At 44.3% G+C, this 23,484-nt stretch overlaps 1 long non-coding RNA gene across 1 annotated transcript in view; it reads left to right on the top strand.

Annotated features, from left to right (window-relative positions):
- LOC128625970 (uncharacterized) overlaps window positions 1-23,260 on the top strand; it is a 35,123-nt gene extending 11,863 nt beyond the window's left edge. Inside the window, exon 2 of the long non-coding RNA XR_008389827.1 lies at window positions 23,183-23,260. This is a non-coding gene — a long non-coding RNA (uncharacterized LOC128625970). The remainder of the gene's footprint in view (window positions 1-23,182) is intronic.
- The last annotated feature ends 224 nt before the right edge of the window (window positions 23,261-23,484 follow it).

Genomic DNA, 23,484 nt, shown 5'->3' with positions numbered 1-23,484 from the left:
GGATTAACTAATCTACTCCTATCTCCCTCTAGGGGTCCCTTGCTATTTTACCTATTTAATTTCACTGCACTCAGCGGGGATGGTTGGCTTCTCCGTTTCATCCACGTGCTGGAGACATCAGCTGAGGCCAGCTGGCTCCGGACCTGGAGCTGAGGCAGGGACCAGTGATTTGTTGGATAGCCCTCCTTTTAGGGAGGGAGTGAATGTGTTTTCAAAAAGAATAGTTGCCTTATGTTATATATAAACGTTTGTTGTTTTGGCTGTTAATGCTCAGGGTTCAGGCATGGGAAATGGAGTATATTGATGCTAGGCAGACATTGCTGTGAGTCTCCTTGTGTATGGGCTCCGAGCTCCCTCTGAATATCTCTCACCCATGGCACATCCTTCTAGGGTGGAGACTTTTTTTTTTCTTTTTAAATTTTTTTTATTGATTATGCTGTTACAGTTGTTCTGTTCCCCCTTTCATTCCCCTCCACCCTACCCCCCCATCCCCACCATTACCCCCCTTTAGTTTATGACCATGTGTCTCAAGTCCTTTAGATTCTATATTTCCCATGCTATTCTTGCCCCCCCCTTCTATTTTCTATCTACTGTCTATGCTACTTATTTTCTGTACCTTTCCCCCCTTCTCCTCCTCCCACTCCCCTGTTGCTAACCTTCCTTAAGATCTTCATTTCTATGTTTCCACTCCTGATCTAGCTGTCCTTTTACTTTGCTTTCGTTTTAGGTGTGGTTGTTAATAACTGTGAGTTTGTTGTCCTTTCACTGTTCATGTTTCTTTAACTTCTTTTTCTTTGATAAGTCCCTTTAACATTTCATATAATAAGGGCTTGGTGATGATGAACTCCTTGAATTTGATCTTATCTGAGAAGCACCTTATCTGTCCTTCCATTCTAAATGAAAGTTTTGCCGGATAGAGCAATCTTGGTTGTAGGTCTTTGGATTTCATGACTTGGAATACCTCTTTCCAGCCCCTTCTTGCCTGTAAGGTCTCTTTTGAGAAATCTGCTGACAGTCTGATAGGGACTCCTTTGAAGGTGACTGTCCCCTTAGCTCTTGCTGCTTCTAGGATTCTCTCCTTCATTTTAATTTTGGCTAATGTAATGATGATGTGCCTTGGTGTGTTCCTTCTTGGGTCCAACTTCTTTGGGACTCTCTGAGCTTCCTGGATTTCCTGGTGGTGGAGACTGAAGTGGTCAGCTGGCATGCAGTTCTGAAGAGAGTGACATGAAAAGGACACACACACATGTGTGTGCGTACGCACACGCGCCTCTGCAGGTTCAGGATCATGCTCTGGGTGAACAGTCCAAACTCTGGACTGCCCTTCCGGCCGTGTCTTCATTCTTCCCCTATACCTCATGAATGACTTCATAGCCTTCGCTATATTCCTCTTTCTGTACACCTCGATGGAACATGTTCCATTGTTTACAACTGAGGATGATTGCTGGTTGTAAACAATGATTGCCTGGATGTTTGAGACAACCAAAGGGAGGAACGTAGACAATAGTTTGCCAGCCATCATGAAAGGGATTTGGTTTTTGAGGCAACCTACTCCTGTTAGTTAAACAGATTGAGAAATCTCCCCAAAGTCCCAACGCATGCAATGAAACTTGTCTCTTCCTCAGCAACGAGGGACGCAAATCTGCCCTCCTAGTTTAAGAACATCTCATACACAAAATCTTAGTTTACAAAACAGACTGAGCTACTAAAGGATCTTTTTTCAATTTACTGAAGGATTCACCATATTAAAGGATTTCCTATATATTTTACTTAACTGACCAATCCCTCGTTTATTTACTACATTGTAATTTATTAAGAAGTCCTATCATTACAGACTTCTTCAAGACCCTATCTGCCACAGAAACAGAGATTTGCCTTTATTTAAGGGTGAGACTATAAATGCCTCGTTGGAAAGTTGTAAAATTACTATTCCCCAAGGCCCAGCAAAAGATTCCAAGCAGCCCTTTCAAAATTGAAATGCTTTTTTAACGTCCACATTATGAAGAATGCATACTATGCAGGAATAAGTTTATGACATAGGGCTCTTAAATGAAGACAGGAAAATATATATCTAACTAAAAAATTCCATAGCGCCAAACAGAGTGCTGCTCAGTCCCTAACTGTCTGTGTGTCCCTGCGGCTAGCTCCTGATTTGGGTCAGTCGCTATCATCCAGTTTGTAGTTATTTTTTTCAGCTATAAATTTTTTAAATCTGTTCTCTAGGATCTCTGGTACTATATCAGTGGGCTTTACAGAAATGGTAGGGTAATGGTTATGCCTGTATTTGTGTGTGTGTGTGTGTGTGTGTGTGTGTGTGTGTGAATATATGGTACCGCACAAACAAATACCCTTAAATTCTATCTGGGTTCACAAGTTCATGGCTGATGCTGAACACCTATTAGACATTTAAGAGCTTCGTAAAAACGCTATCTCAGGATAGTTGTGTTTACGCCTGGAATAGATTGCCTCCCCAGCCAGCAGAAAGCCCATTAAGGCTCAGTTTTCGTGAGATGCTTCCCTTCCTGGTAGAGAGCCGTCTTACAGCTACCTGTGGGCTGCTGTCTCTTTAATTACTAGGAACTTGTCTTCATACAGAACGACAGGAGCAGAACTTGGCCACTGATATTTAACACGACGATACAAATGCAAAGATTTCACAATGAAAAAAAAAAGATTTAGCTTATCTTGCTGCCCAGGGTAGCTGAAAATACGTGAGCACTACATCTCTCCAAGCTTTCCAGGGAGAGACTATATAGTTTCTGATTATGTAATAATCTCTGCTATTTAAGGTCTCTCTTCCAAGCAAACTACTGGATATTTTTATAGCCCACGAAGGTTCTTCTTTCATAAATAAGGTCTCATGAAATATTGGCTCAAATATTTGTAGGCTGCATGTTCCGGAGGCTTCCCATAGCAGAGCAGCGACTGTAAGTAGTTTGTGTGGCATAGTTCAAGGTCATCATTCCAAATGCCACTCAAACCACCCAGATTCTGACCCCCAAGTTGCTTCTCTCAGTTAATAATGTCCTAAATGGCTTTAATGAATGAGCTGCCTCAAAATAACCAAAGGTTGGTGGAAAAGTTCGAAGGAAGGTTGGAGCCCGAGTCCTGGCCTTCATTCGGGAGGCGGCATCGGAATGGGATTGTCACATGCGGTTAGTCTGATTTTGACGACAGCAGAAGCTGTGCATGGGGATTAGTGCCTTTGTCTTCACGCTCTTCTCTCTGGCCCAAGAGCAAAGGTCTTCACATGGAAAGGCTGCGTATTTGCCTCTCCTTAAAACCTTCTTTTTACCTCTTTAGTTTCTATTTATCCCTCAGAAAATACGCCTGGCAGCCTCTATCCTCTGGTGCCCCAGACCCAGTTCAGTGCCCCTTTTTGGGGCACCTGTGAAATCCACGGACAGCCTCACGGCTGCGTTATACTGACACACAGCCAGCGCCCCACGCAGTGGGAAATCCACGTAGAACTTTCGACTCCCCCCACACTTAACTGCTAAGAGCCTGCTGTTGGCCAGAAGCTTTATCCATAACAAAAATAGTCAGTGGGCACCTAATCTGTATGTCATATGTATTATATACTGTAGTCTTGCAAGAAAGTAAGCTAGAGAAGATAAAATGTTATACAAATGCAAAGGCAGAGAACGTACATTTACAGTATTTATTGGAAACATTCTGTGGAAACATTCTGTGTACAGGCGGACCCGCGCAGTTCAAAGCACGTTGTTCAAGGGTCAGCTGTACATACCTGCCCGAGTCCACCTGGCCTCGTACACCTTCCCCATCTCTATTTCTGATCCACATCTGACTCATGGCAAGTGCTCGGTACATGTTCATCACAGCGAATTAAACATGTCTGATTACTTACCTTCTTCTGGTGCGTTCAGTGGTCTCTTGTTTTTCTCATTGTCTGTGTGCTCCTGCTCGAGTTTTTCATGACATCCAATGTGCATTTTGAATTTATTTCTTATAAGTGACCAGCAGTATTACTACATCATTGGTCTGTGATGACTCCACCTTGCTGTACACATACCTCCACGTATGTACACATATCTCCACATATGGACATAATACCTCTCCTCCCTGCTCCTCCCTTTCTCGGTGTGACGGCTCAGCACTATCAGGCGTTTCCAGAGTCCAGTGAAGAATACGGGAAAAAGATTGATTTTGGAATGTTTTCTCTAATGGGAAATAGAAGTCAAGAGCTCCCTAAAGAAGTCCCCCTGTGTTTAATTGCCCCTAACCTGTCATGTTGGGGTCCTCGCAGGCAGCCTGGGATGAAATCACGTATAGGGGGCATGGACAGGAAGCCTTTTGAAATTAGGAAGCTTCTGGTTTTGACATGGAGCCACGTTGTATTGGCTTCAACGAAGGGGAAAATAAAGACTGAACAACTGACATGAAAGTTTCAGTTTTTGGATGTTTCGTCATCCTGAGTTCCTGGTGAAATTGGAACTGGGTCTGAATGAATGAGACTGATGATTCGGAAATAGTCACTATACCATGACGTCCATTGTCAGATGCATGAAGCTCCCACTCAACTTGCAATTTAATGTCTACATTTCACAAAAACTGCACAATAAACTCAGAATTTTAAAGTTTAGTTTTGTGGCTTTCTCTCCCCGAATCACCTCATCCACACTTGCTTGCCTAAATGGTATTGATATTAGGCCCTTAAAGACATATGTCCCGAGTCACGAGCAATTAGTTCAGTAGCTCCTTCTAAGCGAGCCGATGAGTTTTGCACGTATGCGGTGGTTTGTAAATGTAAGCAGTCTTGAACTGAGTGGCTGTTTCAGTGCCTCAAGTGGTTGGTGAAATAAAGTTGCAGTATTACACATTCAAAATGTAAGACTTTAGGAGTGTCGTAACAATGCAAGTTTGTATAATGGACCCAAACCAATCTTTTCCCTTGGAGAGCGACTTCTCTAAGGACAGTTCACATCCCTAGGTTTTCGAGTCTTTGTGGAATATTTTGATTCTGGAATCAAGTCTTTGATCTCTGGGGACTCCTTTCTGAGCTTATTTTGTCTTGGTCACTCAATGGCTTTATGTCATAGTTCCTCTTCTGTGGACAGTTCTCTGCATAGTTTTGGTTTGTAAGTAAGTCCTTTTTTTTAAAAAAATAGAATTTCCCTGAGCTACAATTTACTCAGTCCTCAATGATTCAGAAATGAACATCCAGTTTAACACGAGGGAGGCCAGGTCTGTGCATGTTCGTTCTTCTGTTGCCTGTTCCTGCGTGAGACCAACCCCTCTGGTTCTAGGCTAACTGCTCACAGACTCTGTTCCCCTTTTTTCTCTTCTGAACTTTCTCTGTGTCCATCCTGAGTCACTTCAATCAGCCTATGAGCACGCTCTTTCATGTCCCATCTTAAAAAACAAAAATCTGGAGGCAAACAAGATAGAGTCCTTGACTCCACGCCATCTCTCGTTGGGCGCCCACCCGTCTGCCTCCATGTGCCCGCCTCACAGTCTTGTGTCAGCTCTCTTGCTCGCGGTTGGTAACTTAACTGCTTTGTGGGCTCCAGTGAACAGATGCCTTGTATCCACGCCCTTCGGTCTCGGACTTGGTTCTCTCCAACAGCTCTGGCTCTAAGATGGACTTGGACTTGCTTTTGCCCTCATGGTTGTGAGAAAAGCAATGGTTTGCCCATTTCCAGCCAAGGTTTCAGGAAGCCTTGTCCCCTCCTTCCCTTTTTCTTGGAACCCTGCCACCATGCTGAAGAGAAGGTGGGACTGTCCTGTGGGGGGCTGAGAGGCCCTGAAGAACAGAGATGAGTCATTGTCCCAGCTGAGGCTGTGCCAGAGTGTCTGGCTCCTGGGACTCCCCCCACCCTTCCAGTTAGTGGTCCCCACAGGAGCTCATCACACTATCAGGTGACACTGGTCTGGATGAGCAGAGCCACCCCATTGACCCATAAACTCGTGAGAAATAATAGTTGTTATTTTAAGCCACCGGGATTTGGGGAGGTTTGTTATAATAATAGCTAGCTCATCAGGCCACTCATGAGCCTTTCACAGCCACCAGACTGCTTTGTTGTCTAGGTCACCAGCACCCTGTAATTCACCATGTCCTAGAGTCAATGATCCGTCCTCGTCCTTCGTGACCTCATAGGAGCCACTGACAAAACACTTCTTTTTTGAAATTGTCCTCCAGGCCTTCACGATGGGACATTTACTTGGTGTTCTGCTACCTCGCGGATGTCCTTTCTCCTTTCTCAGTCCCCCTTGCTTCTCTTCCACCTCTGCTGGGTCTTTAAATGCCAGAGACCCCAGGGTCTACACATCTCCCCGTCCTTTCTCTGTTCTCCCCCTTTATGATGCCGTTCAGCTCCATGGGTTTGAATACTATCTGTGTGACGCTAACTCACACACGTAAATACCCACCCCTTTCTGCATCTTTCCTCCGAGTTCTAGAATCATGTTCCTAGAAGCTTGTTTACAACTGCGGAGCTAACTTAGCCGAAGTTAAGTCTTTATTTTTCTAGCTTCCAATTCTCTTATAGTTTCTCCTTGAGTCTCATCAAGTGTGTGGCTAGCTCTGTTTCCAAAGTGCATCACGGATTTAATTACATCTCGCTAACTTCCAGACTCTAGTCTGACCCATCATCGCGTCTCATTTGCCCAATTAGATTCGTCTCTTAATTGATTTTCCTGCTTTCATTATTTTCTCCTTGGTCAATTCTCTTCACGGTAACTGGATGAATATTCTCAAAGTTTAAATCTAAGCACATAATGATGCTCTTACCCCTCAATGGCTTTCCGTGTCAGTGAAAGAAAACACAAATGTCTTACCAAAGCCTTGAAGGCCCCGTGTGATCCGTCTGCAGCTGTCTTCCCTGCCCTCATTCTTTCTCTCCGTTCTCCAGCCGCTCCTGTCCCCAAAGCACTGCAAGGTCGCTGCTCTCTCACAGGCTTTGCCCATGCCATTCCTACTGTCTGCAATTCTTCTTGCCGGATCTTTCATGGTTGGTACTTTCTTTTGTCATTTGGGTCTTAGAGTCAAAAAAATGTCCTATCTTCAGAGGGGTCTTTTGGGGCCACTCTAGCTAAAACCACTTCCTCCTGCAGCCCCGAATTACTTTTCCACCCCCTCCCCTTGTTTTGTTTATTTTCTTTATAGCACGTATCTCACTTTTAATTCCTCTCTAGGTTAGCTTATTTAGTCATTTCTTACATAGGTATTGTCAGTCTTCCTCTACTAAAGTACAGCTTTCTTGAGACTCTTGCTTGCCCTGTGAACTGCCATTTGGTCCACGCCCAGAATAGTACTCGGCCACGAGAAAATGCTCAGCAAGGATCTGCCGAAAGGAAGAAGGCATTAGAAGTGGACTACTGCCAGTGTGAATGTCGAAATACTGGATCTTCACCTTATTTCAGGTATATAATGATGAGAACCCACCATACACTTCTGAATTTTAAGATTCTTGGAATGCGTGAGAATAAGCATTGCAAGCGATAGAACTTGAGAAATGTCTTTGTTCTTGGCATTGATCTAGTCATTGATGCAGCTGTTGTATTAGCCCGCAGAGGGGTGTGGATGTGAAAATACATGTGCTCATTACCTTGCCAGCTGGCCTTTCCCTACACGGATTTTCCAAATGCTATCCTCCGAGTCAGACCAATGGGCAGTATCCAAATCTCAGTGGTGCCCATGAACGAGCTCCTCTCTCAGGTTTGCATGTTGATGATGTGGTAGGAAATGCCAAACACAATCAACCAGTGGTTTTATTTAAGGATTAAAATGTATGCTTTCACTTGAGAAGGTGTCCATGTGTAGAAATATTAAAGAGGTAGGTACCCTTTAAGATTTAGCTCAAACCTTCCCTTCCCTGGCAGGCACCTGTTTGTCTCCTGGGACATATCAGTCGCGTCTTCCTCCTGAGCCCCCCCACCCCCCGCCATCCCGCCCCACCACACCTGACTGCACAGACCCCATTGAAATGTTAACTGGTGATGTACCCACCGGCTTTTCGCCATGAGTCCTTGAGGTCCTTCAAACAGACCCAGGGCCCCCCTTGTCTTTCTCCTCCTTCCATACAGATCCCGATTGTGGCGTCTTTGGCCAGTTTGTGCAATAAAACAGAGTAAGCTCGAGCAAAGGGTTATTCAGCTGAATGGAGTGAACGCATATTGGGTTGAATCATACTTTGTTTCATGTGCATATCTAAGCTTAGTAGAATGAAAGTTTCTGGAGGGTGGGGCCATACATGATATTTCTCTTTTCTCTTTAGACAAAAATTTTGGATTCTTCTTTGGAAATGTCCTATGGTTGATAAATCTGAAAATGCCTGGAGGAGAATGAGCTTTTCTTTTCACCATATTTAAGAATCTGTTAGGAAAGCATATGGTTAAAATGAAAAACTCTGTTGGAATTTCTAGCCAAAGCATTAAGGCGAGAAAAATAAAGTTGAGGACGCACACAACCTATGATCCAGAAGTTTCCTCCGAGGTATGTGCCCTAGGGAACTCTTGCCTGTGTGTCTCAAGGGGAGTAAACAAGAATGTTTATAGCAGTGTCATTAATTGATCATAAGCGAAAAAATGAAAACAGCTCAGATGTCTAATAGGAAAATAGCAATTACATGCAGCGTGATGTACACCACCCTGGGACAGTATTCAGCAGTGAGAGTGAGTGACACCTACATGAAAAAAAGGATGCATTGTAGAAACCTATTGTTCAAAGAAAAAAAATCACAAAAAGCAACATATAGGATGATAGCATTTTAATAAAACTCCAGAATAAGAAATCTAAAATATATATTGTCAAGTGTCCATATGTGTGGTGAAAACTATTTTTTAAAAAAGCAATGAAGTGCTAACCGCAATATTCACAGCAGTCCCCCAGTGTAGCTGGCAACAGGCAGCTGGGCATGGAAAGAAGCCAGCAGTTTAAAGATAATGTTCTAGCTGGTGCTGTGTCTTTCTCTCTCTCTATATATATCTGTATATGCATACATATATATATGTATATATATATTTGTCAGTATATGTATGCACACATATGTCTGTGTGTGTATCTGTCTATGCACCCACACACACACTGAGAGAATAAGGAAAGCAAGTAGCCTGCAGGGCCCTGTGTCTCCCATGGGGGTTGTAGGTGCTCCAGCCTCATCACTCGGGACAAAAACAAAGACGAGTCTGATACTGTGGGGATAGATAATCACAGGCTCTCCAGTTAAAAAATAAATAAGTCTGTGCGTTTCCTGAAGACATCACACCAGGGCACTTCTTCTATGCTAACGCACCGATTCACCAATGGGTTTTTAAGGGCAGTCATGCTCGGGATATCTGAGTCTCAATTCTTGAATTTGTGTTCTATTTTATTTCTCTCTCCAGAGAATAGAACTGCCATTTGCCCATCAGTATTCTGGAGGGATAATTTGATGGCAAAAGTTCTGTGGCTCTAAAATCAAAATAATTCCTGCCCTTGGATCAGCGTGGAGTTGACTTTGAAACAATCCCTTCTGTTTTATAGAGTGGGCGTTGCTGGCTGCCCCTAGTGGCCAGGAGGCGCACTGGCCTTGCTGAGATCATCAATGCTCAGTCAGCATTTCACAATTTAACATCCGAGGTGCTGTCATTGTGGAGGGATAGTGTTAGACCCAGTTTCCCAGCTTGACTTTTGACATCCTTTCTCCAACTGATTCCAATATTTCCGGCCTGGTGCACAATCTTGTTCACCCACAAGACTTGGTTTATTCTTTGCTGAAGCTCTGGGCCAGGGGAGGAGCAACACTGGTTATATTCAGGGAAAATGTGATTCCAGGAGTCACGCCATACTATTAATTCATCAATGCCTTATGTTTCCTGGAATTTAGGTTTATAACTTTACATGAATTTTTTAAAAAAATTAGTATAGCGTGGACACTTATCTAGGCATGCAGGAGAGAGGTTTGGGTGCCAGAAGGTCTCTCCCAACACGCGGTCTGGGCTGGAGGTCTCATGGTTGTCTCTGGTGTGCCCTTCACACAGTCCAGGGGGATTGGTATCAGTAAAATGAGGCCCAGAGAAGTGAATGGCCAGGCCAAGGTCTGCTGCCCAATGAACTGCAGTCTTAGAATCCAGCTCTAGAGTGACCTCTAGGACCGGTGGTGGCTCTGGTTAAATGACCTAGTAACTCTCTTTTCAGTGTTGGGTTGGCCAAAAAGTCTGTCTAGTTTTTTCCTTAAAACAAAAGACACATTTTTCATTTTCACCAATAACTTTATTGATTTAGGTATTTTGAGTATGTTGCTGTCTCCCGTTATTGGCTTCTTGTGGGTGGAGGCCAGGGGTGCAGCTAAACATCTTCCAATGCATATGACGGCCCCACAGCACAGAATTATTTGGCCAAAATGTCAGTAGTACCAAGAAATTTCGCAAACCACTTGGGACACGTTGGACCAGTTCCAACACCTTCTCCGTGCCCTGCACAAATCTTTTTTTTTCTTTTGCATTTCAGTTGCAACAAATAATCACACGCTATCAAGTTTAAAAAATAAAACTTCAGTTTTTACCTTTCTGGAAACAATAAAGCGTAATATGCCAAGAATTATTGTGTATCTTCTTCTTTCTTCAACATTAAAAAGGCTGCACAAAAATTCACCCATTTTGCTAAGTTTTTCTTAAGTGCATCCTGATATGACATCTGTTACAATAGCATCTAACAGAATTGTTTTGATGAAGTTTAAAACAATTAAGCACTACTAGAGCCCTCATACAGAAAAAAATACTAGAGGAGCTTTTTGGCCAACCCAATAGTTTCTCAGTCCAATAAAGTACATTTTGAAATTCACCGGAAACGGTCCTTTGAGTGGAGACCTCGCAGGGCCTCCCCCCCCCCCCCCCCCCGCCAGGCTTCCGGTGGCTGCAAGGCCAAAATGTTCTTTCTCTTTCTTCTTCGGTGAGGACCCGTGAAGGCTTTCTAGACACTGGAGCAGAGATTCTGGACTGCTTCAGTCATTTTAGAAGGGTACAGAGTGATCGCATGATTGCTAAAATATAACTTGAAATTTTTCTCCCTTTGATTAAATGTGGACATCAGGATATTTACTACTGTGGGGAAAATAGTCTTCTGAGATCCTTGTTCCTGGAATCAGGGATTTTCCGCCCGTTTAATCTTACCGACAGGCCCCAGTCACTCTGCTCTTCCTGGGTGGCTTTGCTCCGCTCCGCAGGTGCCTCTAAGGGAGCTTTAAATTCCTGTGCCTATTCACCCTTCAGGGAAAAAATTGCTCTGATTGTCTGGGATTAACTACAGGCTTATCTCCGTTTGCTTATCTTATTAATATTTGATGTGATTTACTTATAAAATGACTTTCACAGTTGTCCCGAAGTTTTTGTGCAAAGGAGGCTTTTCTAATGCAAATCCCACCAAATGGGAAGTTGGAAAAAATGGGCCCGCAGGAGATGGCCCTCAAAATCAAATCTTAACCAACAAAGCAGCTGTTTATTTATTCACCCATTGATTTGCTTGTTAATTAAGCGTATGCGATAATTTATCAAACAAATATTTTCCAAACCTGGTGGATGTTAGCACTAGGAGCTTATCACTGAGTAGGAAAGAATGAGGAGATGTCGTGGAAAAACATCACAGAATTTTAAAAGGTCTAACTGGTGATAGAAATGCATTGTAAGAAGGAAGGAGAAGAGTGTCCCCCAGCCAGGCTCTGGGGAGCACCAGGTCCTGTCTCCTACCCGTGTCAAAATCACAGGCTTCCTGTTACATGGAGGACTAAACCCCTCCTCCAGATCCGTCTGTGACCTGCAGGGAAGGCACTTGGGTGGGGAGATGACGTAGGAGCCGAGGGAAGGTGGATGCCACCTGCCATTCCTTGGTGAGATGTGGGCTATTTGAGAGGCAGATGGTTGAAACTCCACATTTGAAAGATAGCATTGGAAATGTCATCCTGGTCACACTTGCTGTCTAGTAAAACACGAAGGAGCGATGAAAGGGTTGCAGAATTTGTTCAGCAGAATGAAATATTCAGGGTCTAGGAAAGGATTTCAGGGGTTGCTCCCTGGGTTGGGTAATGCATTAAGATACTCTTTATCAGTTCACTTTTTAGAATAGGGCACAGACAGTTCTGTCAATAATCCAATGACAGAAGGGACTGATTTCCTGGCCAATGGGGCCCAGAATCCCCAGTGCAAAGAGAAGAGGGAGGAGTCAGCCAGTGACTGGGGAGGAGTCAGCCAGTGAGGGGGGAGGATGGAGCGCTCTGGGTGGGCTGAAGGCAGCGGGGAAGGCTCTGCAGGGGCTGTGGCTTGATTGTACTGGAAGGAGGGACGACATGTGACAAAAGGAAGATGAGGGAGATGTTTCTCCAAGAGGAAGTTATTTGTAAACTGAGAAATGGTTATTGAGCCATTACTGTGAAAAAAAAAAAACAAAACAAACCTGTTCAATGTTGGAGGGGATATAAGCATACACTTAAATTGAATAAGATATAAAGCCCATACACAAAAATGAGAAGATAATTAAAGATAATACTGATACAGGGTGCAGCCAGGGGGGCCCCCAAAAAAAGATTTGGAAAGGTGTCCAGAATTCAAAGTGTATAGAAATATTGGAGAGACATATAAGATGTCCTCACCGACCCCCCCCCCCCGGGGAAGGGATGAATAGAGCCAGGCCATTGAGAGCTATTTTGCATAGCAACAGTTTTGGAGCTAACCTCTAGAGGAATGGTTATTTAACATATCTATAACCTTTAACTGGTTTCATAGATATGTTAAATAGCAGTGGCCAAGTTTGGAGCCAGGGAGAAGGTAGTAGCTGGGACTCAAGATGGGATCTATGAGCTGCTCTCCTGAGTGAGGAGGGCTTGGACTCAGGATGTAACTAAGGGCTGAGCCCCTGAGTGGAAGGGCCGCTGTGTGGGAGCTTGGAAAAGACTGGCTCCAGGACATGAAGGGTCCCTGCTTGGCCAGATGAGAGAGAGCCACGCAGTTTCAGCAGAGTGAGGACCCCCTGTTGGTGAGGTGAAAGAGGGAGCCACGCGGTTTTGGCAGGGTGTGGACCCCCTCTTTCCCAGGTGAAAGGGAAGAACCACGCAGCTTTGCCAGAATGGAGATCCCTGCAGCCAGATGAAGAAGACAGCCACATGCTTTTGGTGGAGTGCGGACTCCTGCAGCTTTGGTAGAAGAGGCCCACGCGGCTTTGGGGTGCCCCCTTTGGCTGCGGGGCCTGGAAAGCAACAGAGACTTTGACTGGAACTGGGTACAAAGGACTCTTGCCAGTGGACCATGAGAGGGTACCATAGTACTTTGGATTAACTCGAGATCCTGCACAGTGACACAGCTGACGGTGCCAGCGGCCTGCAACACAGACGTGTGCTCTTTTCCTGATTTACGGTACCCGGAGTTGGGACAGTGGGAGAAGGGAGCGCTGTGTGGGTGTAGGTGTATACCCTAAAGGACTTTGATATTTTAGTAGTGGCGTTAGGCCTGAATAGCATTAAATAAACATTTTGTTTCCTTTTCACAAATCTCTGGCATTAAGAGATGTCTTTCCAATTGGCGGCGGACAGAAGGGCCCAATAGATATCAGTATTTTGGTTTTTGGGAGGGGCCCCTGTTGTATAGCAGTTTTGGGCATCCCTAGGTGGGCCGAATATTGTATTGCCCCTCCCTCGGACCTCCTCTTGTTCGGTAACAATACTAAGTGATTCGGTGAAGAGCTAAAGGTGGTTGTAGGGGGCTTTCTTAGAAGGTTGTGTATGACCGTCAACTTAAAGAGCCAAAACTTCCGACTGCCATTGTCGTCCGCTCCCTAATAATGCACCTCTTTTAAAGGAGATTATTTTCCTTGCAAAGGAAATAAATGACAGTTGAACCTTTTTAATCACCGTGGTTCCCTTGGGCATTTTTACTTTATGGCATTACCTGTCCTGAAAACAAGAGCAAGTTTGACCGTCCAGTTTAACTTGGATGTTTGGCAAATACACCAAGTTACCCTGTTTCTCCCTTGTAAAGTCCATTGTCAAGTACAGTTATGAGATTCCTTCACGCGTCTCTTTCCTTCACCTGCCTCTTACGAACCCTACGGTCTCCCCTTCCCAAGGGATCCTGTGCCGTTTCTCTTTGTTTCGACTTCTGAGCCTGGAGGCTGCCATCGGGCATCCGAGGGACTGTCGTCATAATAGCTTCCTGCCGGTGTCCCCGATTCTAATCTTGAGCCCTATTGGGCCAGCCCTTCCGGGAAGAAAAATCAGGTCGGGGACATCCCCTGTCTAAAACTCCACAGTGGCTTCCCAGGCCTACCAACGTGCGTGGCCTCTCTGACCCCGTCACCCACTGCTCCCCTGTCCCTCCCCACACTCCAGCCGCGCCAGGCAGCCATCTGCTTTTCTTGAATTTCAAACACACTGTCTCAGCACTGCCCTCTGCTCGGAACGCTGGCCTCCCAGGTTGCCATCTGTCCGGTAACTTTCATTTAGAGTTCACTAAAAACACCATCTCCCAGAGTGGATTCTCCTGACCTGGCCACTTTCCACTGCAGTGCCTTTTACGTTTTATGCAAATCTCGTTATCACTATCTGAAATGATCGAGTTCCTTTGTTAACTTTATTATCTCTGCCTCCAATTATATTATCGGAGTTTTACTATCAGGGTCCTTTCTGCCTTCCTTGTTGGTTTGGTCTCCAGCACATCGAACAAATGTCGGGATCAGTACACCACAGGTTTTTATCCAATAAGTATTGACTTACAGTCTAGGTGTCTTGTTGCCATTTTCCGACACTTTGGAGAATAGCGTATAATTTTGCTTTGATCCCCGGAGGCTGGTAATGGGGATTCACTTCCTCGGAATTACGGCTGAAGATGTTCTCAGCTCACAGTGGAGTCATCTCGCCGATGTGGTCTTGTGGGAATCTGAGTTTTGTGGACCTGATGTCCATGAGATGAAACTCATCAACTGGTAGTAAATTTAAAAGAGTCTCCCAGAGCAATAAGAAGAAGGGAAATGCAAAAGAGGGTTACTAATACATTGTGAATGTTTCTAATACTATATGGAAGTCTTACATCACGAAAATGAACTAGGAACCATGGAGCCTTTGTCGTCTTCAATATTATGCAGAAGCTGCAGTCTGTAGGACCTTAATATTATGTTTTTTTTTGTCCTGCAGTAGTATTATTAGGCTTTGTGTGGGAGTGAATTAAAAGTGCATCGTAAGCAAAAATTTCCCCTCCTCCCAACAGCCATTCTGAATTTTATTTACATCTGGAATAAAATACATCTTATATAAATCAATAACGATTTGTGGTTGGATTACCCCATTTCTGCTAGGTACTCAGGGGGTCTGCTAAGGCCAGAGATGATTGTATTTCTCATGCGTGTCCGTGGGCAAGGGCTACACCAGTCAACTTCAGCAAGAAGGGAATTGATGGGTCACAAAACCAGAAATCCCGGGAGGGTTTCAGAGAGAGTCCTCTCCGTCTGTTCATCTCCTACTTACGCTCATCTCTGCTTCCCTTTCGTCTCTGTATCATTATGTCTAGTGATGAGGACCTTCTTCTAGAACCTAAGGAAGGCTGGGGCAGCCCGGAGTTCCTTTCTCCCACCGGCATTGCCCGAAGGTCTGGCTCCTGCCCACCAGCGGGCTCCTTCAGTTGACATGTATGTGACCAATGTTGATCGAGTGCCCTTTGCGTCTGGCTAATTCTGAAAAGTTCTTGATCCTTCTAGACCCAGTTCAGGCCACGTGTCTCTCCCAGGCCCGAGAGGTGGGGATGTTGATAGGCAGTACTAGGCCAAAGGCCTTGATCTTGGCTGGGGAATGGAGGGTACCATTGTTTATGTGGTTCCTAAAAAAAAAGGAGGGCATATTTTCCCAGTTACAGGAAGTTTCATTCCAGAAACTGTGCCCAGCTGACTCATGGCTACAATATTTCACTCAAACAGTGAGGGTCCCATGCAACCAGTGAACTGGGCATAAGTTTCAAGAGGACAAAAGAGTACAAGACAAGAATCATTTTTTCCCTATTTATTTTTAAAAGTCTACTTTGGAAACAAATCTTAACTCCATCCAAGTTGCTTACACACTGGTTTTCATTCCTAGCTGGTTCTGTATGCAATTCCCTGTGTAATTTAACTGAGAGGCAGCTAAAGCTTTGTGGGGCTGCAGTATATATATTACTTTTGTATAATTAGAAACAAGGAAATTCTCAAGTGAAAATCACAGGGTAATTTCCCCCTTGTGTCCGATGAAGGGAAAGCTTAATGTTGTCCATCTTAATGCTTATGTAATTCTAAATGTGTACGAATACTCCAATTTCCCACCCTTGCCCAGGCAAATTTCTCCTCTAAGCGTTTGCGACTCTAGTACACAGCTTTATGTGTTAATGCTACGTCTTTTCTTATTCCCAGACCCATTCCAGTCTTCTTGTCATTATCTCAGTTTAGATTCCGTGCCTAGAAAGCAAATTTTCTCATTTGTTTCTCATTTCCTGACAAATATGTATTGACGACCAGCTATAAACCAAACACTTGGCTCATTTGAAGAATACTCATTTTTCTTTTCAATTAGGTACTTGATTCTTTATTAGTACCTAGGATTTCTCCGCCTAGCCACTGGATATCTGTTAATGGGAAGACTTTTCTCTGGCGCACATGAGTTTCCAACCCATTTGGGGTTTGCCAGTCCCCGGCGATTCACACTACTGGACTAATGTTGTATTTTTAAATGCATCTACCATATTTGCTTTAAAAGACTTACCCTTTAAGAAGGCATGCTGGGTGTTTTTATCACCCAGCCACATTTTCCTGGGTGCTCTGTGATCGAATGCTCTCTCCACTTCTCTAACATCTTCTTGTCACTACCACGAAGTTTAACATTTCTTTTTTTAAATTTATTTAATTATTTTAGATAGAGGGGAAGGGAGGGAGAAAGAGAGGGAGAGAAATATCAGCGTGTGGCTGCCTCTCATGTGCCCCCTACTGGGACTTGACCCACAACCCAGGCATGTGCCCAGACTGGGAGTCGAACTGGCGACCCTTTGGTTCACAGGTTGGGGCTCAATCCACTGAGCCACACCAGCACCAGCCAGGGCTGAACATTTCTTTTTTTTTTTTTAATAAAGATTTTATTTATTTATCTTTAGAGGGGAAGGGAAGGAGAGAGGGGGAGAAACATCAATGTGTGGTTGCCTTTCGTGCGTCCCCTGCTGGGAACTGGCCTGCAGGGAACCTGCCTGCAACCCCAGTATGTGCCCTGTCTGGGAATCGAACCGCGATTGTCTGGTTTGCAGGCCCGTGCTCCATTTCTTAGTAAATAAAGAAGATATGTATTTTTTGGGGGGGTTCTTTTGAAAATAATAAATACCATAGGTGACTCGGAGGTGACGTACAGATTTGGGAATTTTAGCCGCATCAAAACATTTGTGGCTGTGGATGCAACAAACATTTACTGACCTGGAACATTGTTTTCATCTGGTCTTTTTTCTGGTTTCCCTGTGGGTACTAGGGACAATGACTTTGTATTTTGGTGGCATTCCCACAGCATGGCCTCACTGCCCTCATTTACCTGAGCCTGGGCTGCTTCCTCGTCTGCCTTCCACTTTGAATAAGACTGCGGCATTTCTCACAAACGAGGCCACTCATTTCAAAGCTGAGTCGTCACCCGGTTCTTCTCAGCTTTTCTTCACTCCACTCTCCCCTGTGAGGGTTTCCCTGCCTCTCCCCACAGAACGAAGGGGGACTGGCCGAGGCAGACCATTCCAGAACCTTGTGATGTGGTGGCCGGATGCGCTGACCGTGACATGCGTCCTGGTGCATCTGAAACAAGCCGCAGCTTCCTGCTGCTTGGCATTGGGAAACTGGCCATCAGCAGAACTAGGGGTAATTTTTCACCCCGTGGAAGATTGTTTTCACGGCGTCAACACAGCCCCACCTGCGGCCATTGGTTGTGTTGGCGAAAGTACTGAAAGAGAACTAGTGACCCCTTTTCTTGTCTTGGTTTTGTATGGATTACATGATTTCTCGCATCTGTTGTCAATACCTGGAGCGTTGGTGCCAGCTGGAGGTCATGCGACCTTGGGTGACCCCTCAACCTCTCTGGGACTCTGTCATGAGGCCAGACTGAAGAATCTCTAAGGCGTATTGCTGCTAAAATGCCTGCTAATGTATGAATTAATCATACCCGGGCCGTGTAACAGGTACTGTCTTATGCTGTTTACTTATATATTTGTTTGTAATTATTTTTTCCCCTTGTCTTATGAGTAAGTCTCTAGAAGGCCTATATACTATTTCTCTATTCTTTTCTGTTCTTCCACCCAGAGATCAGCACAGAGGGCTCAGTAAACGGTTTTGGATAAGGGTGATGATGGTCCATTGGAATAACATGGGCGATGTGTCTGGTTAACTAGAACTCACCCATCCTGGGAAGACGTAGGTACGGGGAGATAATGGGGAGTCATTTGTAGTCCTTGTCACTCGTCCTTTATGTCACCAATGCTGTTTGCTCCCTTCCTGTCGTCCCCACAGCCTGAAACTCTACCCACAAAAGGCTGATCATTGTTAATATGTGACAGTCCACCCTGAGGCTTCCTCTGGTTGGGAGGCCACACGTGGCCTCTGAGAGAGCACCTGGTTCCGGAAGCTGCCCTCAACCCATGACCGAAGCGGCAGGACACACCCGGTCATGGTATCTTATTGTGCTAGAGGACGGTGTCCACTCAAATTCCTAGTACCGTGGCTCTTGTCACTGTCATTTCATTGGCAAACTTACCAAATCGCAGAGTGCTGGACTTGACCCCCCTGGTGTTTCAGCAGAGAGTGGACAGGGAAGGACCGGGGTCCTGTGGTGCCTTCTTTCTTGTTTTAGTGCAGATGAGCCGAAATAGATGGTTTGCCTGCCTTTTCTCAGCTGAAATCATTAGGGCGAACATGGACCTTCAACAGGGAGACGGGGCAAAGGGATGGGAATGGGGGTTTGAAAACAAGGTACGCTTCAGGGAAAGCGGTTTTTTGGGGGCTAAATGAAAGGATCATCGGGAAGTTTCTGCGTAGTCTGGTAGGTACCAGGCACATGGAGTCATGGGAAATAAATGCTAAGATGAAATACACATTATTTTCTTAATAAAGGAAATAAAGAATCACTATAGAAAATGTACAAAGAAGTTGGAAATACCAGAAATAAGTTTGAGTGTTTGTTTTGAGAAAAGACATAGACTTTTTGAGAAAAGAATATTATAGTGTATCATGTGTATAAAAAAGAGAGTTTTCTTATCATGGGCAATTGCTATCCTAAAATTGGAATTGACTCAGTAAGGGGAGTTCAAACTGAGTTGTATATGCTTGCTATTTTCCAATAGCAGCCTTAGAAATTCAATAATTTGGAAAAGGAAAGATAAATAAGATCTGTATTTCTTATAATCATGCAGTTTGTATATAAGCTCCTTTAGTCTTACTTTTTCCCAGTGATGGTTACTTGCCCTATTTTTAATATAATGATTTCATGATGTATGGGTTTATTTGAATTTAGTATGTTAGCAAGAGAGTGAATCTTTTGCCCTGGCTGGGTAGCTTAGTTGGTTAGAATGTCGTCCCAATATGCCAAAGTTGCGGGTTTGATCCCTGGTCAGGGCACATACAAGAAGCAACCAGTGAATGCATCAGTAAGTGGAACAACAAACTGAAGTTTCTGTTTCTTTCTCTAAAATCAAGAAATTAAAGAAATTAATCTTTTATTTCATGTTAATCTTCCTTGATTTGCAAATCTAAGGTTATATTAAACACGCTTGCATGTAGGCCCTTCTTAAAATACGTATGGTCGCTGGATTATAGATAAATGAATCATTTTCTGTGCTGTATCTAAATATGCATTACCCCCGGTGACGATGAGTCGGACACCCCTGCATTACGGGTTTCTGAAACGAGGTCTAAAGGTCAGGTCTGAAGTGCTGTGTCCTTCCGGTTCTCTGGGATGGTCACGTTCAGCTAACACGTTGACGCATTCCGTTCACTGCAGTCTATTCCCACCATCTCCTGGGTTCTCCAAGATGATGAGATACATGTCCAACGACCATTAAAAGTGCAATCAGAAGACAGGTGCTATCATAACATGCTAATAACAAAACTGAATGGAATCTTGTTATTACAGGATGGATGCATTTACATATTGACACGTGACATTGGATTCCGCATTCTTTCAGGGGTTGCAAGCTTAGGATGAAAGGCATTTTGACTTAATGTTGAAAATGGCCATTAAGCCACGGAGATGATGAGGAAGATAAAACATTTGCACAGAATATAGGTAATAGAAAATATAAAGAGAGACCGCTAGTGCCAGCCCGTGAGCTGCTTATGTGAATTAGGTAACTCTGAGTCAAGTGACCAAAGAAAACCAGGTCTATGGAATTACAAGAAATATACCCTGGCTGCGGTGTGACTCAGTGGATTGAGTGCTGGCCTGTGAACCAAGAGGTCACTGGTTCGATTCCCAGTGAGGACACATGCCTGGGTTGTAGGCCAGATCCCCAGTAGCGGGGTGTGCAAAAGGCAACCACACATTGATGTTTCTCTCCCTTACTTTCTCCCTCCCTTCCCCTCTCTCTAAAAATAAATACATAAAATACTTTTAAAAATTAAAAAAGATATGAACTGTGCTCATTGGGGACCTCTGTCATATCACTTTTGTGTGTGACCAATCTAACCGCAAGTGATTAAAAGCTGTCACATTCAGTAGATAAACTCATCCACCAAAGCAGTAATGTTAACTGTAGTTATGAACAAATGGCAATCTTACCCTAATGGCTACAAAAATCAATTAAGCCACTTGTTTGATGTACTACAAGCTCCCGGAAAGTCTAATTGGGTAGCTGATTTCATTGGTCTCTGTTTACACAAATTACTCTCTTTTAAAGATGCCTGTGAACCCTCCCATTAAGCATCTATCAGAAGGACTATACTCTGCTGGCATCAGAAGCTCTTGGGAAGCTTGAGAGGTGTCTCTCTGGTCCCGGACAACCCTGATGCAAGGCTCAGACTTGTATCTCGTGGAGGGCAGTGGTGCCACTGGGAGATATTGGCATCGGTCCCTGATCCCCTCCTTCTCAGAATGGACTCGTAAGGTGTTAACACCTGCAAGAAGTGGATGTTACCTTTTCCATGCCTCTTGGTCTTAAGATATCGAACAGGGCCCCCGACTCCTTACTCGTTACTCCCCCCCAGGGGCAGGGTGCCTGGCGGGTGCTTTTCCCTGGTCCCTGTCTGTGCTCATTCTGGCTCAGCTTCTGTGATCCTTTGTCTCCTTATGGGGCTTCCTGGTCTCTTTATTCATTCAACAAATAATGCAGGAGGGGCTACTTCACGGAAGGTGCTGTTCTCGATGCTGGGAACAGTAATGAAAGAAAAACACAGTGTCTGCTTGTGGAGTGGACACTCTCGTGAAGGAGGACTGATGTTAGACAAAAGAACGTGTTGAGTACCAGACATTGATAACTATGGCAGAAAATAAAAAGTAGGTTGATGACAGCTGAATTTAGAGTAATTAGGGACGTCCCCTCTGATGGCGAGCCTGAAAAGGGTGGGGGTACCAGGCATCTCCAAATCTGGGGGAAGAAGTGTCCAGGGGTAAGAGCAATAAGAAAAAAATGCCTTGAAGGAGCACTGTGGTTGGAGAGTCCAGGGGACCCGGAGCAGTGAGTGAGGGGAACAGAGGAGGGCAGAGGGGAGTTGGGGGGAGGTTAGGGGTCACATCGTGGAAGGTCTTGAAGTCCAACCGGCTCTGAATGGGGTGGGAAGTTTTCCAAAGGTTTTGAACAAAACCTCTTTGTGTTCCCTTCCAGTCGCTGCTCAGGTGTAACCTCTTCCGACTTTGAACCCTGTGCTTTAATTTGGCTTGAACTTCAACATAAATGGAAGTGTTGTGGTCTACTTCCTTAGTTTTCTAACTTATTTCATTCAGGTTATCTTTGAAATTCATCCATATTGTCGGATATGGTTGTAATCTACTCATTCTCAGTGTCGTGCTGAATTAATTGTATGAATAGGATGCAATCTATTTATGCATTTTACTAATAATTGGCATTTAAACTGGCCTGGCTGTCATGGACAATGTTACTCTGGATATTTTCTTTTTTTTACTTTTTTTTTTGAAAGAACACATGAATACATTTATTTGGTCATTTACAAAAAGGTGGAATTGCTGGGTCGGAGGTTATGCCTCTAGAGCATTCACCAAGATGACTGTAATGAGAGATGCCCCCGTCAGTGGTGTTTGAGAGTTCCAGGTGTCCTGAGAGTGACGCCCTGTGTCACCTACCGCCCTCCCTGTGTGTGTGCTGGACCTGGTGGCTTGCTTCAAACTTACAGGAAAAGTGTATAGAGAAATCTGTAGCCAAGGGATAGCATGTTGCGTCTGAGATCAGGTGGTGAGGACTGTGACTTTCTTTTTGTGGGGACACTTGCCGTCTCGCTTGCTCACTCCGGTGAAGCCAGCAGCTCTCTTGTGACCTTCTGCACGGGGAGGCCTGGGACTAAACGGAGGAACCCAAGGCTTCAGGTGGGAAGTGGATGGTGCCAGCAGCCCCTGGAGTGAGCTTGGCGGCAGACCCATCCACAGGTGGCTTCAGTCTAAGGTGACTGCCGCCTCGGGAGAGACTCAGAGTCAGGAGACCGCACGGAGTACACGGGTTTCCGACCCAGATGAATAATGAATGCATGTAAATGTGGTAGAATCAACGTGTGTTGCTTTATGCCATTACATTTTGGGGGTAATTCGTTAACACACTAACCATTGGAATATACTCCTTTGTGATGTGCCTGTACAGATTTTTGTTCATTTATCTTTTCGACTATGTGATTACATGCTTATTTATTTTTTGTTTGTTATTTATTTGTAGGAGTTTTAAAATTATTTTGAATATGGCACCTAACATACGTATTATATATATCCTTCCATTGTATGGCTTGCCTTTTTACTCTGTTAATGGCGTATTTTGATGAAGAGTGATCATTAATTTTAAGGTAGTCAGTTTTATCAATTTTTTTGCCCTTTATAATGAATGCTTTTTGCATCCTGTTTTAAAAAGTTCTGCCTATCTCAAGGTTAATGGAGACATAGAGCAGACTGCTCTATGTTTCCATTTAAAATTTTATTGTTTTACCATTTATATTTATATCTTCAGTCCATCTGAAATCGATTATGTTTATGGTCTGAGCTAAGTCTCGTGATTTATTTTTTCTACACAGATATCTGATCCAGGAACGGTTACTGAAGGGATCATCCTTTTCGCATTGCACTTCAATGAACCATTTATTATAAACCAGGTAACTGCACGCACCTAACTGTTCTGTATGAGCTTGGTTAAGCTGAGAGCCACATTTCCCAGAAGCTCCTTCTCTGAATGGTTTTCCATTAGGGTTGGCTAGTAGAGGAATGTACCATTAAAGATTTGAAAGGAGAACATGAGCCATTACTCTTTGGAAGTTGTCTTAGGTCCACAGATAGAAGTGATGATCCCCAGAGTGGGTGGTGGGACTCTTGTAGGGAA

The sequence above is a fragment of the Artibeus jamaicensis genome, unplaced genomic scaffold (genome assembly GCF_021234435.1).
Source record: "Artibeus jamaicensis isolate MK-2021 breed Jamaican fruit bat unplaced genomic scaffold, CSHL_Jam_final scaffold_1689, whole genome shotgun sequence".
Taxonomy (NCBI): Eukaryota; Metazoa; Chordata; class Mammalia; order Chiroptera; family Phyllostomidae; genus Artibeus; species Artibeus jamaicensis.
This window is presented reverse-complemented; position numbering and strand designations above follow the sequence as displayed.